This window comes from Pelophylax lessonae (assembly GCF_965119305.1).
Source record: "Pelophylax lessonae genome assembly, chromosome: 3".
In the NCBI taxonomy this organism is placed as follows: Eukaryota; Metazoa; Chordata; class Amphibia; order Anura; family Ranidae; genus Pelophylax; species Pelophylax lessonae.
The window spans coordinates 186834053-186849491 of NC_138770.1; the positions used below are offsets into that span (position 1 = coordinate 186834053).

Below are 15439 nucleotides of genomic sequence, written 5' to 3' on the forward strand. Positions count from 1 at the left end.
TGTGAACCAGGCCTTCAACTTGGCCATACATGGATCATTTTTCTTCGATCAGCCAGGAATCAATATTTTGACCAACTTCTGTGCAACCAGCATGTTGGAAAATTCTTGCTCAATTGGTGCCACTGGCTTTAGCCGGCGGTGCTGATGAGTGTATTCTGACAGCAGGGAAACCTCCCCCCTGCCAGAACACAGTAGCTCTGCAGGGGGGATTCCCCAGTGCACTTTGAACCACTGGTTGAATGAAAGAAAATGAATTGTGTTTGGCCAGCCTAAGGGTCCTTTCACACGGGTGTTGCGCCCGACGAACTCCGTTTTTGCTCCGCCGATCCCCACTGAGCAGGTGGATGACCGCTCCGTCTCCGTTTACTTTGCTGTCGGAGCACGCTCTCCTCTATGGGAGATTGGATGAAAACGGACCGCCTGTCTGTTTTCATCCGATCCCATTCGATTCGGTCCTCCAGATGGATGGAAAATAGGGTTTCCATCCAACTGGATTTTACGGACAGAATCAGGTCAGATAGCAGGGGGTGTCAGCGGACATGTCACCTCCGATATCCACTGCTCCATAGGACTGCATGGGGCATCTAATAGGGTCCTCCTGAAAAACTGACAGGTGGACCTGATCGGAAAGCCCGTGTGAAAGGGGTCTAAGTGCCGGTTCACACTACCGCAACGCTACTTCGGGTGGCGACCTCCGAGGTCGCGGTGCGAGCAGCGCGCCGCGACCTCGGAGCGGCCACCATGGACTTCATAACATTGAAGTCTATGGCGGTCGCCTCTGGGTCGCCCCAAAGAAGCTCCAGACCCTTTTTCTAGGTCGGAGCGACTTGTGTCGCTCCTATTAGAACGGGTCCGCAGCTTCCCTATGGGAGGCGACCTGTGAGGTGACCAGATCGCCTCACAGGTCGCCCTAGTGTGAACCGAGCCCAAGTCTGCTTTTCAAATGTATTAGTTTATAATAAAAACAATTGTTTAACAATAGTCCATAGAAAAACAGAATAAGTGATCCAAAGAGTCCCAAATGAAAGTCAGCTTCAGTGATCTAACAGCCGTAATAGAAATACAGTAAGGGAAAAAGTATTTGATCCCCTGCTGATTTTGTAAATTTTGCCCACTGACAATGTAACGATTAGTCTATAATTTTAATTGTAAGTTTAAATCGACAGTGAGAAACAGAATAAAAACAAGAAAATCCAGAAAAACACATTTCAAAAATGTTCTAAATTGATTTGCATTTTAATGAGTGAAATAAGTACTTGACCCCTTCGCAAATCCTGACTTGGTGGCAAAACCCTTGTTGGCAATCGGAGATCAGACATTTCTTGTAGTTGGCCATCAGGTTTGCACACATCTCAGGAGAGATTTTGTCCCACTCCTCTTTGCAGATACTCTCCAAGTCTTTAAAGTGGAGTTTCCCCCAAAAGCGGAAGTTCTACCTTAAGGACTCCTGACCCCCTGATTGCTTGGCCATTCAGGACGTGCAGCGCAACTCGCACAGTTCACACTCGCCTGTGAAGCCGCGGGCTCTCACAGCCGGTTTCCCACACTAGTGATGCCGGAATAAGGAGAGGAAGAGAATCGAGACTTCAGGCGGCCACATCTATGGATTGTGGGACAGGTGAGTGTGTTTATTGTAGCTGCTGATTTTTATAAACACAAACGGCTGGGGCTCCACTTTAAGGCCCCTTTCACAAATGCCGCTCCATCGACGGACTTGTTTTTCTCAGCGGGGGATCGATTCCCCCCCACTCCCCTGCTGAGCAGGTGGATGGCAGCTCTGTCTCCGCGCTGTGTGCTGTCAGGTCCCCGCTCTTTTCTATGGGGGAATCGTATGAGAATGGACCGCCTGTCCGTTCTCATCCGATCCTCCAGAAAATAGGGTTTCCATCCAACCAGATTTGAGGGACCGGATCGGATTGGATGTCAGCGGACATGTCTCCGCTGACATCCGATGCCCCATAGAGATGCATGGGGCATCCGTTCAGATCCGCCTGAAAAACTGACCGGTGGATCTGAACGGTCCGCAAGTGTGAAAGGGGCCTTAAGGTTTCGAGGCTGACGTTTTGGTAACTCGAACCTTCAGCTCCCTCCAGATATTTTCAATGGGAAAATATCTGGAGACTGCCTGGCTAGGCCACTTCTTGAGCTACTCCTTTGTTGCCTTGGCCATGTGTTTTGGGTCATTGTCATGCTGGAAGACCTATGCACGACCTATTTTCTTTCAATGCCCTGACTGAGGGAAGGAGGTTCACACCCAAGATTTAATGGTACATGGCCCCTGTCCATCGTACCTTTGATGCGGTGAAGTTGTCCTGTCCCCTCAGCAGCAAAAAAAACACCCCCAAAGCATAATGTTTCCACCTTTGTTTGACAGTGGGGATGGTGTTCTTGGGGGTCATAGGCAGCTTTCCTCCTCCTCCCCCTCAACATGGCGAGTTGAGTTGATGCCAAAAAGCTTGAATTTGGTCTCATCTGACCACAACACTTTCACCCAGTTCTCCTGTGAATCATTCAGATGTTCATTAGCAAACTTCAAACGGGCCTGTACATGTGTTTTCTTGGGTAGGGGGACCTTGCGGGCGCTTAAGGATTTCAGTTCTTCATGGCATAGCGTTACCAACAGTTTTCTTGGTGACGATGGTCCTAGCTGCCTTGAGCTCATTGACGAGATTCCCCGGTGTAGTTCTGGGCTGATTCCTCACCTTTATCATGATCATGTAATCCTTGCCGTCTTTTTTTTTTTTTTTTTTTTTTTTTTTTTGGGGTACAATCTAATGTGCGGCACACAAAACTTCTTGTTCTGCTTTATATCTGTGGCAGCAGCATGTGGCTTGGCTGTAGTGCAGTGTAACAGCTGACTAAGCATTCCCAGAGACAGGTTTCTGTGGAGTTGTTCTTTTAAACCGGATATGTTATGTTTACCTAATTTTGCTCAGTAATGAAGGCCAAATTACAGTTTATTCACAGACCTGTCCTGACGGCTGGTGCTGACAATCATTGTTTGGTGGATTAAATCTGCTTCCTGCCCTGGAAACTAATTCAAATATGACTTTGAGTACACAATGTCATCCCTAAAAACTGAAGTGACATAAAGCATAGACAAACAGTGTTAGTGTACCATCTGTCAAAGTAATTGTATTGAGATTCCTCCAGTTATCAGCACACACTGATCTTTTCATTTGCCAAAGTGTACAGTTTACAAGCCTTGATATTAAGAGGGTATTAGAATCAGCTGTGTGCCATGATTCCATCTGCTTGTGGCCACGTCACCCTACAGAGGAACTTTACTACCTCCCTCATGATCTGACATCTTTTTTTTATTTTTTATTTCTTTTGTTAACCTCAATTCACATACTTGCACCCCCCGTGGATTCAGCGTTGTTCTGCTGTGCTCTGCCCCTCTTCCTGCTTGCTGGGTTCCACGCTATCCTCTTCCCATCTGATTTAATGGGGAGCTGGCTGTTTCTTCTGGATGCTGTGCATCCTCTAACGTTCTCCCTTCTTGTGCCCACACTCACCAGAAGGTATGGACCCCATGCATAAGCATGCCAGTCAGATGTGCCTTAAGTATGAAGTATCTTCATATGTATACTGACTCACCATCCACTTTATTAAAATCATAATTTAAAAACAGATTGCACTCAGTTTTAAAATATCTTGTTACAGACAATATATAAATACCACTGAAGTAGCGTGTGCTTCATGTGTATGCTAGGACGTCACCGGTATAGACCTCGCCTTGCGCGTTTCGCCCCCTCCCACAGGGCGTCTTCAGAAGCCGGGGCTGCCCATGTCTCTTTTGAGAGGCTTCATTAAAGGATAAGTTCACCTTTGGGAACAAGTTACATGTTCCACCTGTTTTTAGGGTGTAGCATGTTCCCAATGCTGCAGCCGCCGGCCAATTTCCCACTGTGAAGCGTCGTGGTAGTTCATTAGTTCTTCCTGTCAGGGTATCTGCGTGCCTACATGGGATGTTTGGACTCAGAGATACACTTGCAGGTCTGCAGCAGACCTGCATGGCACCCATGATCTGCTGATCACAGGTGCAATGCTTTACAGGCTCAAAAAGGGGGGTTTTATCTTCCTTATTTGTCCTGGCGACTGTTATCAACACTGAAAGTGAAAAAAAAAATGTATTTTGGGTTATCACCAGGACAGGAATAGAGGAAAAATCTTCCAATGGAGACACTAGATCTGGTGACAACCAGGGATTCCCTCACTTTGGAGGGATTTCCTCACTTTCTGTTTTTGTCTGAAGGAAATCTTCCCAATTGAACAGATTTGTTAAAAAAAAATACTAAAAGATTTGCCTTCTTAGTTCTGCTTTAGACTAGGTGCACACTGGGATTGCTGTGTACATCACATGCAATGTCTGTGCGATGCATATTCAGCCTTAGTTTTTTTTTTTTCTTTTTCCACACTGGAATCTGGACGCCGGTCCGATTTCACAGTTCGCACAGTGAACTGATTTGGGGGTGTCAATAACTTTATCTGGACACTCGTAGGGGTTCGCAGAGGGCAGTGTGAACTGTCTGCGAGTGAGAATCGCGCTGGTTCCTGCATCGCACAAGTGTTAATCGAGCCAAATTGTCGTCTCTTTGGAAAGGAAACTGCTCACTCAGTTCACTGGCGTTTATAAACAATAGGAGCAATTGAAGTGGTTCTAAGTGCCGGGTCACACTTGTGCGAATTTGCAGCCTGTTCCCGCATCGCAAACGCACCCCTGGCAGTTCACACTGCCATATGCGATACGCTGGGGGTGTCAATGAAATGTTAACGACACCCCCAGTTTGATCGCATATCGCAGTGCGATCTGACAGTTCGCACAGAATCGGATCGCACAAGTGTGAACCACTGTGCGATCCGATCCTGATGCGGCTGAAAAAATGCCTCATGTGTGACTTTTGTGCGGGTGCAGTACGAATTTAGCCATACAAAGTGTATGGCTGAATTCGCACCGCACATCCGATTGCATGTAATGAAGGAGCAGTGCGCTCCGATATTACATGCGATCGCTGCACACGCGGAAGTGTGAACCGGCACTAAAGGCAGAAGATTTTTGCATTAAGATTAAAAAAAACCTGTGTGCAGCAGCCCCCCGAATACCTACCTGAGCCACTTCTTGAACCAGCAATGTTGCACAAGAGATTCGGCTGTCCGGAACTCTCCCTTCTGATTGGCTGAGACACAGTAGCAGGTGCCATTAGCTCCCACTGCTGTCAGTGAGCCAATGAGGAGAGGGGGCGGCCATAGCAAGCGCTGGTGAGGGACCCAAGAGGAGGAGGAGGATCTGGGGTGCTCTGTGCAAAACCACTGCACAGAGCAGGTAAGTATGACATGTGTTGTTTTTTTGTTTAAAAAAAAAAACTGACTTTGATATCACTTTAAGCCAAATATATGTGGAGCCTAGAACATGCAGTTGGTTTCCAGATTTTAGCTATGCACTAGATGTTAATGCTGGAGTCCAAAACGTAAAGGTTTTGAACCATTCTATTTTGAGTTTAACAAGTTCAGTTCCTTTGATGTCATTGGAAGCTCATGGCTAAAAGTAGCTGGTTGGTTTCAAGATTGGATTGGAATGCTCCTAAATTCCACATCATTGTGTCCACCATGTCTTATTAGGTTTGTGTAACCTGGAGCCTGATTACTAACCAGAGCAGTGAGGCCTCAGGAAAAGCCACTGCTGATATAAGATAGCAGATTCCAGGGCTGTCATACTGCTTCTTCTGTGTTTGGGAAGTTACAGTCCTGGAACAATCAGGTGGATGGATATCTGGTGTCAGGACACTAGTAATAGTTTCTAACTCAATCAACAGACAGGTAGTATGTAACGCCGCATAGCTGCCTTTTTTGGCTTTTTTAAGCTTTTATCAGAGTTGGAACATTTTTACAGCTGAAAAACTTATCTTAAAGTGGAGTTCCACCCATTTTTGGAACTTTAGATCTATGTAATCCCCTTTTAAAATGGCTTTTACCTATGGAAACTTTTTTTTTTGCTAGTAAATACCTTAATTTCGGCTTTATTCCTCCTCTCCTCACTTCCTGGTCCGATCGGCGATGACGTCATTCGGCGATCCGCAGTGTCTGCTGGGATGTATTCTATTCCAGAAATCTCGCAGTAGCTGTATCTGTACTGAGCCGTGCCTGCCCCGCCTCCGCCCCGCCTCCTCTCATTGAGTTGCATTGTATGAATGTATTAGGGCTGTTCTCTGCCCCGCCTCCACCCCGCCTCCTCTCATTGAGTTGCATTGTATGAATGTATTAAGGCTGTTCTCTGCCCCGCCTCCTCTCATTGAGTTGTATTGCAATACAACTCAATGAGAGGAGGCGGGGCAGAGAACAGCCTTAATACATTCATACAATGCAACTCAATGAGAGGAGGCGGGGCGGAGGCGGGGCAGGCACAGCTCAGTACAGATACAGCTACTGCGAGATTTCTGGAATAGAATACATCCCAGCAGACACTGCGGATCGCCGAATGACGTCATCGCTGATCGGACCAGGAAGTGAGGAGAGGAGGAATAAAGCCGAAATTAAGGTATTTACTAGCAAAAAAAAAAAAAAAGTTTCCATTGGTAAAAGCCGTTTTAAAGAGGATTACATAGATCTATGTATTCCAACCTATTAAAAATGGGTGGAACTCCGCTTTAAAGGAGTTGTAAAGTCTTAAGATTTTTCACCTTAATGCATTCTATGCTTTTAGGTGAAAAACCTTCTTGTTTGCCCCAGACCCCCGTTTATTCTTACCTGAACTCGAACGCTCCAGCGACGAGCACGATCCCAGCAGCTCCAGCCACTGTGTCAGGTTCTCGTTGGATAGATGGACAGCAGCAGGAGCCATTGGCTCTCACTGCTGTCAATCAAATCCAGGGACACGGGGGGCAGGGCCGAGTCCTGCTGTCTGTGTCAATAGAGGCAGCAGCAGGACTCGTCGAGTGCACCCGATGAAGAGGAGGAGCCAAAAGTGACGCTGGGGCACCCCAGAAGAGGAATATCGGGGCTGCTCTGTGCAAAACCTTTGCACAGAGCAGATAACTAGAACATGCTTGTTATTTAAAAAAAAAAACTTTACAATCTCTTTTAAGGCTCCTTTCACTCTTGTGCGACCTAAAAGTTGCAAGATTTTGCCGCGATTTTGACTGGACTTGAAGCAATGCCTGTGTAATCTTCAGGTCTATAGACCTCAAAAAGCAAAGTTGCACCAAAGTAGTGCAGGGACTACTTTGAAGTCGTTGCAACTTGAAGTCACACATATATGTAAAGTACCCATTGGAAATCATGGAGTACGACTTGTCATGTGACTTTGCAGTCCCAAGTCGCAGGACAAGTTGCACACGTGTGAAAAGAGCCTAAAACCTACTAGTTCTGGGTTTTTTTTCCAGCCAGAAAACGCCCCTGCCACAAAATGCTGATAACAGCCTAAGTGTGCATGGACACATAGGATAACATGCTGGGGAGTTTATTGGCTGACTATATAATACTGACTTGGGTCAGTATTATATAGATGCACCTTTTCCTTTACCCCATAAGCATTATTTCCATGTGTTGTGTTGTGAAGGGTGGTGGTTATCCTATATTTCAAGTCATAGTGCAATCTAGAAATCGTATACTTTTTAGTGAATGCAATAAATGCTTCCACATAAATAAATTCCTATCATATTGTCAAAATATACAGTTGTAGCATCAAAAAATGGCCTTGAGGTTCAGGCAAGTGAATGTGTCGGGGGGAGCGTCAGGCTGGTGCATGCAGGAGACCCTTCTCGGGGATCAGGCTGTATTGTAATTTTGTAGCATGTCACACTATGAGGGGCAGAACTATGTGACACAACATACGTACATACATCTCAGAACATATAGAGTACTGCACAGGCACCAGGTTTTACAGAATTGTCATCTCTGTCCATGAATTTTCAGGCATGCTGGTTAACCACTTCAGCTCTGGAAGGGTTTACCCCCTTAATGACCAGGCCAGTTTTTGCGATCTGCCACTGCATTGCTTTAACTGACAATTGCACAGTCGTGCGACGCTGTACCCAAATAAAATTGATGTCCTTTTTCTCCCACAAATAGAAATGTCGTTTGGTGGGATTTGATCACCTGCGCGAATTTTTTTTTTTCTTTTTTGCGCTATAAACAAAAAAAGAAGGGCCATTTTGGGAAAAAAAAGCAATATTTTTTACTTTCTGCTATAAAACGTATCGGATAAAAAAAAAAAAAAAAACATTTAAAATCACATTTCTTTATCACTTTAGGCCTATTTGTATTCTGCTACAAATTTTTGGTAAAAAAAAAAAAATCCCAAAAAGTGTATATTGATTGGTTTGGGCAAAAGTTATAGCGTCTACAAACTATGACAAAGATTTACGGACTTTTTTTTTTATTAGTATGGTGGCGATCTGCGATTTTTAGCGGGACTGTGACATTTCAGCGGACATACCTGAAACTGACACCTTTTGGGGACCAGGACACCAATGCAGTGATCAGTGCTAAAAAAAAAAAAAAAAAAAGCACTGTTACTGTATAAATGACACTGGGAGGGAAGGGGTTAACACCAGGGGCAATCAAAGGGTTAAGTGTGCTCCTAGGGAATGCTTTCTAAATGTAGGGGGAATGGACTGACTGCAGGCAGAGAGATCTGTTTTCCTGATTAGTAGGAACACAGATCTCTATCTTCCTGGCTGACAGAACGGCAGTCTGTCTTGATTACATAGGCAGACCACCTTTCTGTCTTTTTCCTGAACGATCGCGGGTGGCCGACAGCCATTGCGGCCGCTGGACCCTCTGATTGGCTCCCGCTGTGTCCAATGTGGTTAAGCACATTACAGGAACAAATTTGCATGTGTGGTTTAAATCAGAACCCACTGCTAATCGGAGTAATAAAAGCAATGTAGTGTGATTATTGAATTCTGCTTAGTCTATGGCCAGTGTGGTACAGGGTTATATTCTCTATAGAACGGCTCTGAATTAGTGTACTACTTCAGTTGTCAGTGGGGATGCAGCGATATATCGGCTGCTGAAAATAGGGTTATCAACGTTTTGACGATAGAAAAAAAAAAAGTGCCGCCAAAAATCATCGGCCAAAAATAGAAAAGCTAATGGTTTATTTCCATTTTTATACTGGGGAGGGCAGCAGTCTCTGCTGGGAGAACACAGAGTGATTATTGCTATTGGCTAAAGCTGCTGACAATAATCGCACAAAACATCTGATAGGCTGGTTCTACCCAATTTGGTCAATCGAACTTGGGTACAATCAGCCTGCCCATGGATGGTTCAAATCTCGGCCTGTCTTTGCAGATCCGGCTGAGATTGTAACAGTATATGGCTGGCTTACGGGCCCCACTGGAGTAAAGCCCATTTATGTTAGCCTTAGCCTGGGGGATCACACTTGTTCCAGGCTTTTCAAGAAAGGAAAAACTGTCCGTTACAAAAACCTCTGTTTTCTTTCATATGATCCTTACATCATGCTTGTTATCTGACAGTTTGAGTGTCTGTTATCAGCACTGAGCTCAGGCAGGAGATACAACAGCCAAACACTCAAGCCTGCACTTCAGCTCTGGCAGGGAGAAAATACTAGTAAATAATCAAAAATCAAGTAGTCCTGAGAGAGGTAGGGCTTCACTATTGTAATCATTTAAGAGCTGCGATTCAGATTATCGCAGATGCCTAAGGGTAACTGGTTACCATTAAAATTTATAAAATATTTTTAATGCTAGCTCAGAAACCGCATAGAAGGTTGTGGCAGAGCTATATACAGCTTATAGTTCTGTTAGTACAGAAAGGCAGCAGTGTACATGTGTTCTACAACATCTGTGGCCCTCTGTGCTTGCATGCGTCAATTCCACTTTTACAGTAAAAATGTTTTATGGGTTACAGTCCCTAACTCCCCAGCAGACTATATTCTCAACAACATACAACCACTCTTCGAATTGATAAAGACCAGAATCCAAGTATGGGTCCGACTACCCATAGGAGTTATGGGCCTTATAAAAAATGTTACTTCTGCATAAGATACTGTATATCCTTTAGCACTCACCAGTATACTTACCTCTCAAATACTTTAAAACTATGGAGTCTTTGCTCAAGCCATTTGTTAAGGGGGCGCTAGCGGACCCAAACTACCTTGGAGGAAGCTAAAAAACCCAACTGACCTGGGTGGCGCAGCCCTCCCAGATTTCAATCTATACTACCTAGCAGCTCCGCTATCTCAGCTCTTTCACATTGATAAAATCGACGGGCCTAGATTTCTCACCTTCCTATGTCCTAAATGGTCAGTCATCTGCAAACCTCTGTGCTATATTGAGTGGAATCAGGGAAGCTGAGATTCTGGGGGGATCGTCGATCCCTCCTTTACCACTATAGACATATATGGGACGTAGTATTGGAGAGACTGGACTTCCATGAATTTACACCACACTCCCGGAACTATGCTCCATTCCAGACTCAACAAAATGGAGCACCAGAGTTGTTATCTATCCCATCTCTTGGCGAATGGACGTCTCAAACCATTCAACACTTTGAAAAATATATGGTTTGGCAGTGCGTGCTCATCTTTCAGATATCTACAAGTCTGACATGCGCTCCAGACCTAGTTCCCCTCCCCAACTCGACCCCATTCCTGTCATGGAGGTAATCAAGAGCTCCGATCCCAATAAATTGATCTCCGTCTTTTGTACTCTGCTTCATACCCCCTCCTCATCTAACCTAGATAATGAGCTCAAACCAAGGTGGGAGAGGGATGTTGGCGCCCTGGAGGATGAAGAGTGAATCTTTGGACACATGCAGGGAAGTGCCACCTAAATTTATCTGATTGCCTTACACAGCTATACATACTCCATCGTTCATACTTGACTCCTTCTAGATTAGCCAGGTATAAAAGGGACCAGAACACTCTTTGCTGCATGTGCTCCCATGGGCTAGGAACATTTTACCATTTACTGTGGCAGTGCCCCCATTCTACAAGGCTATTGGCAACACGTAGTACAATTCCTACACGACAACATGGGTTCCCCTCTAACACTTCACCCCAAACCGTGTCTTCTGGGGTCTGAAGTGCAAAAAAATGTCCTTGTATAGAATGTTTGGAGACCCCTATTCTAGTGACAGTATGTAATTTTTCTTAAATTGTATATAATTTATTGTTTTACTTTTTTTTTTTTTTTTTGGTCACCAGAATAGTGCAGCATTACCATAGTGACACTGTACTACTCTGGGGACGTGATTGGGTTTTTTTTTTTTTGTAAAACGGATTGCTTATACAATGATTATCACTGTAATAAGCAATCATTTACATGGTGTTTGGGATCCATTCATAATGCCATTGTTTACTATTGTGATAGTTGTGATTGGCCACATCTGTCAAATGGAACAGGTGCATTGTGATTGGCCCTGTGACCAGTCAGATCCCAGTAGTAAGCAGTGGTGTCATGAATGGGCATGTAATCCCTGTGATTGGTCACAGTGTTCACATGGTACCAGGGAGAAACACAGTGGCCTGTTACACCGGTCAGTGATTTACTGTGTCTGGTGAACACAGCGATCACAGATCATGTCCCCAGGGGTGCACTTCTGGAAGGACGTACCTCTACATCCTCCACAATGCCACTTGTCCTGCCTGGCTATATATGTACAGTGGGAAGGGGTTAGAGTGCCTACAGACATAAGAACTCTAACTTGCTGAGTGGGGCGATGATCATAAGTGTATGCACCACTTTACCTTGACAAAACTCTATGGATTGAGACGACATGGAGGAAAAATTGATTACTTGTTCTGGTCATTGTGGTTTTCCACATAGACTGGAACTTTGCCAAGTGCTCCCTCTCCATCCTCTCTAGACCCAACCTTCCATGGTTGGACAATTTTAGCACGCATGTTGTGGAAAGATCATCGTTGAGATGTTTAAATGGCATGATCATTTTCTGCACATCCAGCCAACATCTAATGTCTGTAGTAGACATATGCCGGTTTTCGGTAATTCGATATATCGCGGTATTGCATAGCCACGGTATTGTTATTGTGGCATTTTTAAAATACCGAGTTTCTCTGTCAAGTCTGCCTGACTTGTGAATTGATACATTTCAGTGAGCTGGATGACTCATTCACTCACTCAGCTAACACCTTTCAGCATTAAGTCTCCTAACTATAAACAAAAATGATTACATTTGTATCTTTTCCCTTCCCTCTGCCAGGGAGAAAGGAAGTTTAACCTCTTAAAGACTGGATCTTTTTCTGACACTTGTTGCATGCAAGTTAAAATCAGTTTTTTTTTTGCTAGAAAAGTACTTAGAACCCCTAAACATTTTATATATTTTTTTAGCAGAGACCCTACAAAATAAAATGGCGATTGTTGTAATATTTTATGTCACACTGTATTTGCGCAGCAGTCTTTCAAACGCAATGATTAGACTTTAATGAATAAAAAAAAAAAAAAAAAACATAACAGTAAAGTTATCCCAATTTTTTTTTTTGTTACACAGAGAATCGTGAGAGAATCGTGATCTTTATTCCAAACTAAAAAATCGTGATTTTCATTTTGGCCAGAATCGTGCAGCTCTAATATATATATATATATATATATATATATATATATATATATATATATATACACACACACACACACACACACACACACACACACACACACACACACACCAGCCCACATTACATTATTATATAGCCATCAAGCAGTGTCTGGCCTACCTGGTGATGACTGGTCCTGACGCTCTGATCCGATGGCCTGGTCTTTAAAGGGGCAAATCCTTGCGATCCAGAAGTGGTTAAACCTGCAGGAGGACCGGTGTTTTTATCTATTAATGACTTTACTATTGCTTTAGGCCTGGTTCACATGTATGCGGGTTGGTGGTTCACATGTATGCGGGTTGGCGGTTCACATGTATGCGGGTTGGCGGCCCACATTTGCACAGGCATAGCAGCCCATTGATTTGAAGGGGCTGCTATGCCCTCATTTTCCGCAGAAAAAAGGTGCATGCAGCATTTTTTTTAAATTCAGTGGCCTTGAAATCCATCCTGCTTTTGCACCATGCGACTAACCTGCAGTTCCTGCTCTGGCAAGCTTTCTGCATTTTTTGTATACGTGGGCACGGCATTTAAAAACAGTTTGCGTGTGCAGCAACGGCAGGTAAGTCGCATGGTGCAAAAGAAGGATGGATTTCATGGCCACTGCATTTTTTTAAATTCTGCATGCACCTTTTTTCAGCTGAAAACGCAGGCATAGCAGCTCAAGCCCATTCACATCAATGGGCTGCTATGCCTGTGCAAATGTGGGCCCCCAACCCGCATACATGTGAACCAGGCCTAAAGCAATAGTAAAGTCATTAATAGATAAAAACACCGGTCCTCCTGCAGGTTTAACCAATTAATGACTTTACTATTGCTTTAGGCCTGGTTCACATGTATGCGGGTTGGGGGCCCACATTTGCACAGGCATAGCAGCCCATTGATGTGAATGGGCTTGAGCTGCTATGCCTGCGTTTTCAGCTGAAAAAAGGTGCATGCAGAATTTAAAAAAATGCAGTGGCCATGAAATCCATCCTTCTTTTGCACCATGCGACTTACCTGCCGTTGCTGCACACGCAAACTGTTTTTAAATGCCGTGCCCACGTATACAAAAAATGCAGAAAGCTTGCCAGAGCAGGAACTGCAGGTTAGTCGCATGGTGCAAAAGCAGGATGGATTTCAAGGCCACTGAATTTTAAAAAAATGCTGCATGCACCTTTTTTCTGCGGAAAATGAGGGCATAGCAGCCCGTTCAAATCAATGGGCTGCTATGCCTGTGCAAATGTGGGCCGCCAACCCGCATACATGTGAACCGCCAACCCGCATACATGTGAACCACCAACCCGCATACATGTGAACCAGGCCTAAAGCAATAGTAAAGTAATTTATAAACAACACCTCCTTCAGGTTTAACCACTTCTTGACCACAAGGATTTGCCCTCTTAATGACCAGGCCATCGGATCGGAGCCGAGCGCCAGGACCAGTTATCACCAGTTAGGCCAGACACTGCTTAATGACCTATTTTAGGCCTGGTTCACAGAGTCTGTACTGACTGACTATATAATAATGTGCATAAGTGAACCAAAGCCCCTAAATTCAGCAATGAAATTGAAGTGAGGTGGAAATGTAATAATAGAATACCGTGATAATACCGTATACCGTGGCAAAACCTTAATCAATTAATCGCAGCATGAAAATCTGATACCGTCACAAGCCTAGTCTGTAGGTGATTGTAGAGACTGACCCTTTTTGTCTTTATAGGCAACTGGGTAGCACCAACCCTTCTGATGTAGTACATGTTTAGTATTTTTTTTCTATAAATAGGCCTCTGTTTCAGTAGACGCTGTGATGGAACGCTGGGACATGTGGTGTTTACTAGGTTGCCTGTATTGCTGTCGAACAGGATCAAGTATGGCATATGACAACTTTCTGCTTTTCTTAACAAGCGTGTAATCAGGATTACATGTAATCGGCCCCTGAAGGCAGCTTTCACAATAAATCCATCACAAATCAGGCCTAGCAGATTATTATAGTGCAGTGTAGTGTAGAAAGTTTATTTATTTCATGTAAATTCTTGTGTAGATTGGGCTTCCCGGCAATTGGTGTGATGGCCCTGGTTGATGCGTTTCCTGAAATGGAATTTTTTAATCGGTATAGAGGGTGAGAGATAAGCCACTTCACAATTCCCTGCACAGCTCTCCAGCAGACAAGTGATTGATAGGCTATAACAAGGGGATGTGTCATTCAGCCAAAAGATCATTTGATAGGCTTCAGTGCAATACAAGACTGAGAAAAGGGTACACTACACATGGTGCTGCAAATCACTCACTTAAAGCATGTGTGAGTCTGTATAATATATACAAGGTATTTGTGCTTGTACATACATACCTCATTTTGGCTGTCTACTGGTATATGAGGGTTCCCAGTATGGCCGTCCTCTCCCATTCTCATTAGGTAATGCAAAGTGCAGCCTGCAGTAACCAACAGCAACCAATAAGATGTCCTGTTGCACTGAAATTACTAGTGTAAATTTAAAGCTGATTGGCTGTAATTGGATTGCACACTTGGCACATATATCTTTTTTTGCCATGAGGGTAAAGCGGAACTTCGCTCTCTCAATTAACGTTAATTATTTTCAGTCCCTACCCTGCTAGCATTCGTTAACATGTAGAAGGGTATATTCGATTTTACTTTTTTTTTTTTTTTTTTTTTCTTCAGTTGCTTCTTGGTTTGTGGCCTATTAAAAAATGTTGTTATACATCCCATGAGGCTTCAGGAGAGGAGGAGGGGGCTTTCTCAGCTAAGCGCACCCTCCTGCTTGCATGCCTGAGTTAAGGGCCGATTGATTCCAGGAAGTAAATGCTTTATGAATCCTCTGCCCTTGCTCAAGATGGCCACAGCTAGAAACGCTAGGGGATGTTTTC

General features: G+C 44.2%; 1 protein-coding gene across 1 annotated transcript in view; it reads left to right on the forward strand.

The window, feature by feature from the left end:
* ATP1B3 (ATPase Na+/K+ transporting subunit beta 3) overlaps positions 1-15439 on the forward strand; it is an 83071-nt gene that overhangs the window by 27091 nt on the left and 40541 nt on the right. The window lies entirely within an intron of this gene.